Genomic DNA, 11,725 nt, shown 5'->3' with positions numbered 1-11,725 from the left:
TTAAACAATGGAACAACATGCGCAGTACGCCAATCCCCCGGCACTATTCCCGTTTCTAATGACACTTGAAATATTTCTGCCATAGCCCCTGCTATTTCTACACTAACTTCCCTCAATGTCCTAGGGAATATCCTGTCCGGGCCTGGAGACTTGTCCACTTTTATATTTCTCAAAAGTGTCCGTACTTCCTCTTCTTTGAATCTCATAGTTTCCATAGCTACTCTACTTGTTTCCCTTACCTCAATATCCTTCTCCTTGGTGAATACCGAAGAAAAGAAACTGTTCAATATCTCCCCCATCTCTTTTGGCTCTGCAGATAGTTGTCCACTCTGACATTTATCAGCATTAAACTCCATCTGCCATCTTTCAGCCCATTCTTCCAAATGGCCTAAATCACTCTGCAGACTTTGGAAATCCTCTTCATTATCCACAACATGTTAAGCATTTATGTTAAGCATTTTAGAAAATATTCCATTCTACTTTGTGTTTGAACCTCGTGAAGTAATTAATGATGAACCAGGGTCCTGTTATATAAAACCAAGTTTCTACACATCACTGACCAGGATCACGTATTTATGGTTTAAAACACTCTTAACCCCATTTGCGCCATTTGTGTTGATCCTTCTTCTCAATACCTTGACCATAAAGCACATTATCATGGCCAACAGAGTCAGGAGCAAGCTCCGAGTGAGAAATAGACAGGCGTGTCAGACTGATCAAGAGACCGAGAACAGAAGGAAATCGATCATTTTACTCATTGCAATATCTGGCAGTTTTATTTTCTTATGGACGGTAAACCTTGTATGGCGGACTGCAGGAGTGGGGCGCCATTGTGTATGGCTGCTCCGCCTGCAGTCCGTCCTTTTACCCTTTATTTTAATTTTTATTTTTAGGCCTGTTACTTCAAAATGTTTGTTGGAGGTCTTCTTTTATGTGGTGGGTGGGGGGAGAGAAAGGGGGAAACTTTTCCTGGGACACCAACACGGAGTGGGTGATGCCTTACCGGGTCACCGTGCGGTAAGCTCCGGTGTACTGTGACCGCCGACCAACATCCGAGGAGCTGTGGCTGCGGAGCGTCCAGTCACGGGCGGCGCTGGATTTAAACACCGCGGAAGCTGGGATTCGAAATCACCAGAGTCGGAGCTCCAACCAGCGTGGTCTGAAGACTTCGGGTGCCGCGCGCGGCCTCCGGGGAGGAAGCGGCCGCTCCAGACATTTCCAAGCCGCCGAGGAGTGTTCACCCGATGCCGGCATTCCAGCTTTCTGGCCAGAGGGCCTGAAAACATCGGACTGGCTGCGGAGGCCACAAATAGGCCCCGACCTCGGGTGATCACAGAGGGAGAGGACTGAACTTTCTGATGCCTTTCCCCACAGTGGAAATTTTTTATTCTGTTGTGGGGGGACGTTTGTGTTGAATTATGCAATATGTTGTGTCATTTTTCTTAATTTTAATTTTTCTATGGATGTACAGAAGCTCAATTATTTTTTTCTATGTAAAGCACTTTGGTCTCAACGCGAGTTGATTTAAACGTGCTATATAAATACATTTTACTTACTTACTTACTTACTTACTTGTATGCTTCATCTGCGTTCAGTTTACAGATACTCAATTTTTGGAAACAGATTACACCGAATCTTTCACCAATGCGCAAAAAAGTGGCTATATGCTGAGGTATTTGAGTACTTGCACAAACACTTTCATTTATGCAGTTTCTCAGAGACACTTCAGAGAGGAACTGAAGAATGTAATTTCTCATCCCTTTCTTGCCATTGCTAATATATTCAAACATTGGAACACAAAGGGAACTTTATCAAAAAATGTAAATAAGCGATAATTTGAGAGGCACACGTATATATATACATATAACATGTAAGAGTATTTGTCGGGATATCCCATTCCACGATTTCTTGGGACTGTTTTCCCCCCATTTAGTCACCATGAACCAACAATAAACCAAAGTGATGTATTTGAGCTATAATGTACGGTCATTGAAATTGTATATATTTTTTCAATTTACTGATTCCATTTATGGCAACAACTTAGTTTGAGGTCCAATGTCTAAAGTGGGAATGGTGAATAACTTCAAATGCCTAGGCATGAACAACCTGTTGCATTTTAATCACTGGGGCAGAACTTTGAAAAGAATGGACGTTTAACAATCCAACTGCATCACTGATTAGAAACATGGAAAGTAGGTGCAGGAGTAGTCTATTCGGACCCTTGAGCCATGGCTGATCATCCAGAATCAGTACCCTGTTCCTGCTTTCTCCCCATATCCCTTGATTCCGTTAGCCCTAATAGGTAACTCTCGCTTGAATACATCCAGTGAATTTGCCTCCACTGCCTTCTGTGGCAGAGAATTACACAGTTACAAAACTCTCTGGGTGAAAAAGATTGTCCTCATCTCAGTAATAAATGGCCTGCCTCTTATTCTTAAACTGTGACCCGTGGTTCTGGACGCCCCCAACATCGGGAACATTTTTCATGCATCTAGCCAATCCTTAAGAATTTAATGTGATTCTATAAGATCCTTCTCATCCCAAATTCTAAATATAAGCCCAGTCGATCCACCCTTTCATCATATGTCATTCCCACCATACCTGCCAATTAAATATTATACATTTTTATGATCAATATCCTTGATTTTAGTCCTTTAAAAAAAATCCTGTGCCGGTCCCACCACAAAGATTTGAGCTGTTGAAGTGTTTGGCTCATTTGGCTCAATTGAAAGCTAGAGTTGTAAAGAAGCCACTTGTCAATAGTCAGGAAATCATGTGCTGCTTTATAGCACTTCAAAGATAGACATAAAATACTGGAGTAACTTTGCAGGACAGGCAGCATCTGTGGATAGAATAAATGGGTGATGTTTTGGGTTGAGTCCCTTCAGACTGAAGAGGAAAGGGAGACATGGAGATAAGGAAGTGTAAGGTATGAAACATAGAAACATAGAAAATATGTGCAGGAGTAGGCCATTCGGCCCTTCGAGCTTGCACTGCCATTCGATATGATCATCCAACTCAGTATCCCATCCCTGCCTTCTCTCCATACCCCCTGACCCCTTTAGCCACAAGGGCCACATCTAACTCCCTCTTAAATATAGCCAATGAACTGGCCTCAACTACCTTCTGTGGCAGAGAATTCCACAGATTCACCACTCTCTGTGTAAAAAATTATTTTCTCATCTCGGTCCTAAAAGACTTCCCTCTTATCCTTAAACTGTGACCCCGTGTTCTGGACTTCCCCAACATCGGGAATAATCTTCCTGCATCTAGCCTGTCCAACCTTTGATGTCATGAAAGAATGACATCAAAGGAGATTTAGTAAAAAGGAAAATGTAGAATAGATCAGTGTTAGCTAGGAGAAGGTGGAACGAAGCATGCAGAGAATAAAATTAATTAGGGGGACAGTCAGACTGCACGGAGAATTAAAACTTCAGATAGGCCACTTTTAGAATATTGTGTCCATTTCTGGTTGCCCCAAATGCAGGATGAATTTGGAAGCATGGAATTGGTGCAGAAGTAGTTTTCCAGAATGATGTATAGATTAGATATTAGCTTGAAGGAGAGGTTGGACAGACTTGGATTGTAATCGCTAGAATCCAAGAGGTTGATAAAAGTTTATACAATTACTAAACTAAGTGGGACCTGTTGGGTCCCAGCATCACACGGGAGGGCAGGTCACCCATTGCAATATTCCACCTCACCACCAATTCCAATATTGCTTGCCAGTACGAGTTACTCATACCTGAATAGTGGCCGATTAGGAAAAGGGGAGATGCAACGAGACCTGGGTGTCATGGTACACCAGTCATTGAAAGTAGGCATGCAGGTGCAGCAGGCAGTGAAGAAGGCGAATGGTATGTTAGCATTCATAGCAAAAGAATATTATAGGAGCAGGTAGGTTCTACTGCAGTCGTACAGGGTCTTGGTGAGACCACACCTGGAGTATTGCGTACAGTTTTGTTCTCCTAATCTGAGAAAATACATTCTTGCCATAGAGGGAGTACAGAGAAGGTTCACCAGACTGATTCCTGGGATGTCAGGACTTTCATATGAAGAAAGACTGGATAGACTCGGCTTGTACTCACTAGAATTTAGAAGATTGAGGGGGGATCATATAGAAACGTACAAAATTCTCAAGGGGTTGGACAGGCTAGATGCAGGAAGATTGTTCCCGATGTTGGGGAAGTCCAGAACAAGGGGGTCACAGTTTAAGGATACGGGGGAAATCTTTTAGGACTGAGATGAGAAAAACATTTTTCACACATAGAGTGGGGAATCTCTGGAATTCCCTGCCACAGAAGGTAGTTGAGGCCAGTTAATTGGCTATATTTAAGAGGGAGTTAGTTGTGGCCCTTGTGGCTAAAGGGATCAGGGGGTATGAAGAGAAGGCAGGTAAAGGATACTGAGTTGGATGATGAGCCATGATCATATTGAATGGCGGTGCAGGCTCGAAGGGCCGAATGGCCTACTCCTGCACCTAATTTCTATGTTTCTATGTTTCTATAACCTCTGGGCTCACTTACTGCCTTAGGATTAACTCATGGCCTTTGGACTGACTGACTGACTCACGGCTTGTGGACTGACTAATGCCCGACTTCTGGAGTCATGACTGACTTTTGTAAACTGAAAACTGTAACATCTACATTGAGGAACAGCTTCTTCCTGACAGCCATCGGGCTATTAAACGTAATAAATAAGATCTGAACTACGAATATTATTTGTGCTATTTGTTGATCACACATACACAGACACATTCATACACACACACACAAAACTCATTCACACATGCAGATTCATTCACACACAGACTCATTGACATACACATACACACACACACACACACACACTCATTCACACACACACATTCACACACACTCATTCATACACACATTCACACACACACAGACTCATTCACACACACAGAGATTCATTCACACAGACACACAGACACATTCATACACACTCATTCACACACACATTCACATGCACATTCACACGCACATTCACACACACACACACTCATTCATACACACATTCACACACACACTCATTTACACACACACAGACAGACAGACAGACTCATTCACACACACACAGACTCATTCACACACATTCACACACACACACTCATTCACACAGACTCATTCACACACACACACACACACATTCACACACACACAGACTCATTCACACACACACACCCAATACTAAAATGCCAAGTAACTTCAGAACGTGTTGAATATACAGTGTATAAAATAAATCTTTAAAGCCTGCTGTGGAGGCTGCTGCTGAAGCAAAATCATGCTTTTAATAACGTCAAACAAACACACTCACCATAGAGAGAGCAGTAAACTCATGAATTATTTAACAGCGCCTGAACTTGCCGCCACCTTGATGTCACCCTCTCATGATGGTCTCAGCGCCAGCATGCAGCTAACCGGAAATGACACCATCGGCGCCATCTTGCAACCAAGCAAAAGTCACAGAATGAGCACCAATTTTAAAATTAAACACAATTCTGATCTAATACAATGTTTATTCACTTTATCCATCCGAAAATTGTTGCAAGCAAGCCCTATAAAAAGCCAAGCAATTGGGGGAAAAAAACACTGAGCAAGCCGACAAAATACACATCAGTTCGCTGAAAAGCAATTTAAGAATCAGTTTGGGGAAAAGCAATTTTAAAAATGCCAAGCAATTGGGGGGAAAAAAAACAGAGCAAGTAAGCAAGGCGGGAAAATACACATCAGTTCGGTGAAAAGCAATGAAAAAAAATGCCAAACAATTGCAGGTGGAAAACACTGAGCAAGCAAACAAGCTGAAAAAAAAACACATCCTTTCCCTGAAAACACCATCGAGGGGACTCACCGTGGAATAGACGTGCTTCACAGCTCAGAGAGCCATGCCCCTCTCGCTTCCTGGGTCTGGCAGAGACTGAATGAGGCACGGCACTTCTGGGTTGTATAGTCCCTCCCCCACGGAAAAAAAAACACTGAGCAAGCAGGCAAGCCGACAAAAAAACACATCCCTTCGCTGAAAAACAATTTAAAAAATGCCAAGCATTTGGGGAATAAAACCACCGAGCAAGCAAGCAAGCCGTCAAAAAACAAATCCGTTCGTTGAAAACCACATCGAGGGGACTCACCGTGTAGACATGCTTCGCAGCTCAGAGAGCCGTGACCCTCTCGCTTCCTGGGTCTGGCAGAGACTGAATGAGGCACGGCACTTCCCGGTTTTCTAGTCCCTCCCCCTGCCGCCAGAGGGGGCAGCAGAGAGAATGGGGAATTTTGTATAAACATTAATATCTCTCTAAAATGTTTCATCAACGGGAAAATCCTCTGCTCCCAGAAGGCGGACGGGGACTTTTATTAATATACTAGACCAAGTGCAGACCCGTTGGGTCTGCTCCCCGAATGGTGTGATTCCCCCAACCCAATATTCCACCATGCAACCGTCTCCTCCAACGGAACTGAAGCAGTTCCCAAATGTAAGATTCCAGCACTCCCCTGCCTCCCTCAGCAGTGGATTTAAAAAAAAATTCCAATTGCACCTCCCTGCCTGCTGCAGCAGTGAAAAGTTCAGTGTTCCTGTCTTGCAACTTTGTTTTGAAGTGTGTTGGAAGCTGATAGGAAGGAGCAGCCGTCAACGAATCAAAAGGCAGAAAGGCAGCCGGATTGATGGACGGCAGGCGGCAGCCACAGACTTTTATATAATAACTAGACCAAGTGCAGACCCGTTGGGTCTGTTTCCCCAACAGCGTTTGCGGGGGGGGGGGGGGAGTAGGGGCTGCGGCATCACACTCAAATTAACCACCCCCCAAACGCACAGGTGGGGGGAGGGGGATGAGAAGAGGGGAGGGAGGGGAGAGGAGAAGGAGGAACCCGGACAAATTTGGGAAGGAAAGGAGAGCGGGGTAGGGGGGTGAGAGAGGGGGATGGGGAGAGAGATGTGGGGGAGGGTGGGATGGGGAGGGAGGGGAGGAGGGAGAGACGGGAAAGAGTGGGGAGTGAGAGGGAGGAGGAGAGGGGTAGGGGAAGGGGCGGGGTAGAGAGGGAAGGGGGTGAGGGAGAGGGGTGAGGGAGAGGGGTGAGGAGAGGGAGAGGGGTGAGGAGAGGGAAACATAGAAATGAAGTGCAGTAGTAGGCCATTCGGCCCTTCGAGCCTGCACCGCCATTCAATATGATCATGGCTGATCATCCAACTCAGTATCCCGTACCTGCCTTCTCTCCATACCCCCTGATCCCCTTAGCCACAAGGGCCACATCTAACTCCCTCTTAAATATAGCCAATGAACTGGCCTCAACTACCCTCTCTGGCAGAGAGTTCCAGAGATTCACCCACTCTCTGTGTGAAAAAAGTTCTTCTCATCTCGGTTTTAAAGGATTTCCCCCTTATCCTTAAGCTGTGACCCCTTGTCCTGGACTTCCCTAACATCGGGAACAATCTTCCTGCATCTAGCCTGTCCAACCCCTTAAGAATTTTGTAAGTTTCTATAAGATCCCCTCTCAATCTTCTAAATTCTAGAGAGTATAAACCAAGTCTATCCAGTCTTTCTTCATAAGACAGTCCTGACATCCCAGGAATCAGTCTGTTGAACCGTCTCTGCACTCCCTGTATGGCAATAATGTCCTTCCTCAGATTTGGAGACCAAAACTGTACGCAATACTCCAGGTGTGGTCTCACCAAGACCCTGTACAACTGCAGTAGAATCTCCCTGCTCCTATACTCAAATCCTTTTGCAATGAAAGCTAACATACCATTGGCTTTCTTTACTGCCTGCTGCACCTGCATGCCTACCTTCAATGACTGGTGTACCATGACACCCAGGTCTCGCTGCATCCTCTCCCCCTTTCCCAATCGGCCACCATTTAGATGGAAATATTTTGAGGGGGGGGGGGGGGGGGGGGGGAAGAGAGGGGAGTGGGGGCGGAACTAGGATCGTTTTTGGGGGGGGTGGGAGGGAGTTTCGTGTACTCCCATAATCTTCAGGGACTGACGGGAGTGGGGGGAAGTTGGGGTTGGGTTTTTTTTCATTAGATAGTTTATGAATCTCCAGGAACGGTCTGGGGACCTTAACCGACAGGGGAGAGGGGTTTTTTGGCAGGGGGTGAGAGGAGGGGTGGAGGGAGGGCGGGGGGAGGGGGGGGGTATTTTTCTCCATCGTGGTTATACTCACTCCACCAGGATAGGGGTCCTTGAAGGAGGAGATGGAGAGGGGGGAGTTTTGAGGGGTTGGGGGAACCTAGGGGAGGGGGGGGACTGGCCAGGGGGATGAGGGGAGGGGGGGTTCTCTCGTGAGATGGGGAGGAGGGGGTACACCTAAACTTTTGTGAAATTTTTTTGTCATGTCCCCCATGTTTGAATAAGCACATAGTCAGCCCGGGGGGGGGGGTTCCCTTGTCACTTGTTGGTCATTCATCATTTGGGGGGTGACTATTTCAAGTCCCCATTAACCTCCCGCTGATCGTTCATTGGTGCCCCAACTTCCGCTACCACCCCTTCTAACCTTGCTTCCCAGGTCATTCTAGTAGAATGTCCTTGGGTAGTTCTCCTCTTCTCTTTTCTAGCGTTTTTTCCCCCTCACAAAATTACACCCACCACTCATTTTGTAACCATCCAGAATTGGCCTCCTAATGCCTGGACCATGGGGGGGGGGGGGGGGGGTGCTGGGGGTGGGGGGGGGTGTGGGGGGGGGGGGGGGGGGGGGGTTCTCTCCCACCCCTCCCTCTACATGGGGGTGGGGGGGGGGGGGTGGGTGTGTGGGGGGGGGGGGTGGGGGGGGGGGTGGGGGGGGTGGGGGGGGGGGGGGGTGTGGTGGGGGGGGGGGGGTAGTGGGGGGGGGGGGTGGAGGGTGTGGGGTGGTGTGGTGGGGAGTGGTGGTGGGGGGGGGGGGGTGGTGGGTGGGGGGTGGGGGGTAGAGGGAGGATTTTAGGTACAAATTTCTACATAATAAATATATGACAATTAATGCAGGTGTATCCTGCCACGATCTCCCGTTCAATCCTCCCTCATCCTTCTAAATCTAGCGATCACAAAGCAGAGTCTAAATCCATCCTTTCTTCATATGACATAAGCCTGACATCTCTCCAATCAAGTCTCTGTAACCTTAAACCATATAGACCCATATACCAATTACACAGCGCACTTTTTGCGCGCCGTATCTCGAACACTTCATTAGTGTCTGAACCGATGGCACGTATGTGGACATCTTTGTCCCCGAGTGTATCCCATGGGTACCCAAAGTACTCATGACCAAGAAAAACCAGACCGCTCATCCCTTCCTTTCTCTCCGCTCACATTGTTTCCTTTATTTTTTTTTACAAACATATTAAAACCGCAACCTGCTCGGCACCACCTTCCACTGGAAAGGGCCTCATCCACACAGCCCACCACTCTCTCAGTAAAGGCCTCTCGTTCCCCTCATGTTACACCCTAAACTTCGTCCCTTATTCTCAATGTCATGTCCCCTTTGGTTGATGCGCTGGTCGGCTACTCACAGTGGGGAACAGCTTATTCCACGGGTCAACTCTGTTGTCTACGGCCCAAGGTCATCATTGTTAAAATGACCTCTATCAGTCCCCCCTTAACCCTTCTGTGAGACATCTCTGCAAAGAATCAAGCCCCAACTGGAACGTTCAACAGACCTTCTCTCTGTAACGTTAGTTGCTGAAACATGCCCATGCTACATTATATTGAATCCCTCTGTACGCATCTCTCTATACTTGTCTAGGATCCTGTCTCGTGGTGATAAATCCTAGTTAGGGTGGTACCAATTTGTAGGTTAACAGAATCCAGTATTATTGGCCTCACCAGGCCTTGTACATTTAGTGAGACATTACCGGAGCAACGAGTCTATACATCTGGGTGATTTGTTAACGGCCAGCACACCACATAACACGTTCTTTACCTCGGCCCTATTTCTCCCTTCCCTTCCACTTTCAGGGTCTTCTGGTGAGACAGTTATTCCAGATACTCTCCTCTCTGTTCACACTACGTTCGTCAATTCCCTACCAGTTAGCCGTGTAATTCCACTAGCCAGCTTTGCCATGTGCGGAGGAGGGAAGCGGGCGGGCTTGGGGCCTCAAGGGGTGGAAAACGTCCCCCCCTCAAGGGGACCATGGGGGGGGGAATTCTTGGGTATAGATGGAAGGGGGGGGGGGGGGAGGATGGTGGGGCCGAGGGGAGTTCGTCCGGACTCATAGAACCATAGACAATGGGTGCATCTGGGTAGGCCATTCGGGGTCGGTACTTCGAGCTGCACCACTCCGCCATTTCACATCGGATGGGCTTGATCGGCGTCTGATCATCCAACTAGTATCCCGTACCTCTTCCTTCTCTCCGGAGGGATACCCCTTATCCCTTTAGACCACAAGGGCCACAATCTAACTCCCTCTGTGGGGTGCCCAGGGTGTGTTGGGGCCTCAACTACTTCTGTGGCAGAAGCCTCTGAATTCCAGAGATTCCCACGCTGCATTTGTTTATTTTAGAAAAAAGTGCTTCTCCAGCTCGGTCCTAAAGGTTTTCCCCCTTATATTTAAATCCTCGGGACACTCTGGTGTCTCAACCTTCTGGTAATGGGGCTGCCTTGCCTTTCATCAACGGGGGGGGGGGGGGGATGGGGGGGGTCATATCCTCGGGGGGTGGGGGGGGGAGGGGGGGCGAAACAGGTCACCCGTCCACAGTCTGACATTTAATCCTCAAGGAGTTGTTACCGTCCTTCGGGGGGGTGTAGGGGTGAAGTCCAGGGTCAACGTTAGGGCACACTCTTGGGGGGGGTCAAGAGGGGCTGTGGTCTGGCACAGAGGGCTATGGTGTCAGCAACCTCCTCAGGGGGCTTCGCATCGTGGCATTCGGCATAGCCCACCACCACAGTGTCATCAGCCAACTGGAATTATTGAGGGGTTGCGGGGGGGGGGGGGGGGCATGGGGGTATCTCGACTCGGACATTGACGGCGGTTGGGGGCGGGTGGGTGTAGGAGTTGATTAAAAAAAGCGTACTCCCCCCCCGACCCCACACCCCACCCCAGAACGGAACGGGGAAGGAAAGAGATGTTAAGGTCTGGTGAACACCGAGAGTGAGTCGGGACGGAGGCTCCACGGGCGCAGTGACGGCTGCGTCCGGTGATCCGATGGTAGGGTAACGAGGGGGCGAAGGAGACCGAGCAGGGAAAACCGCGGCCAGAGAGACCCACGGCAGTGCGGCTCGACCAGCTTAGGGGATTTGAGTCCTGTATGGAAACTAGGCCCAGCTACGATGGGGGAAACCGAAGGCAATAAGTAAACAAACAATCCTGAACCGGGCGTTAGAAAAGAGATGGTGAAACAGAAATTAACAGTAACAAGTCAAATGACCGTAGCAAACACCGTTGTCAACGTTCAAAATTGTCCAGTGTCCAGCGGCACGTATAGTGTGCAGTAACAGCCTCTTAGACTGAAAGTGGCGCTGCGCCGGTGCTCAGGCTGCAGTGACGGCTCCAACCGGAAGGTGGCCGCTGTTGCGGTGTTCAGGCTGCAGGGACGGCATCCGGCTGAGTTGGCGCTGGGCCGGTAGTTCGAGCTTCTTCCGGCGAGGGTGATCTGATGGGGACAGCAGAAGGGATGGATGGGCGAAGGGCCCGTTTCTGTGTCTGTCCAAACTAAAACATACAGCCTCAAGGCAGAATTTTGCGGGCGGAGGAGGGGAGGGGAGAGGGGAGAGGAGAGGGGAGGAGAGGGTGGAGGG

The sequence above is a fragment of the Leucoraja erinacea genome, chromosome 24 (assembly GCF_028641065.1).
Source record: "Leucoraja erinacea ecotype New England chromosome 24, Leri_hhj_1, whole genome shotgun sequence".
NCBI lineage: Eukaryota > Metazoa > Chordata > Chondrichthyes > Rajiformes > Rajidae > Leucoraja > Leucoraja erinaceus.
This window is presented reverse-complemented; position numbering follows the sequence as displayed.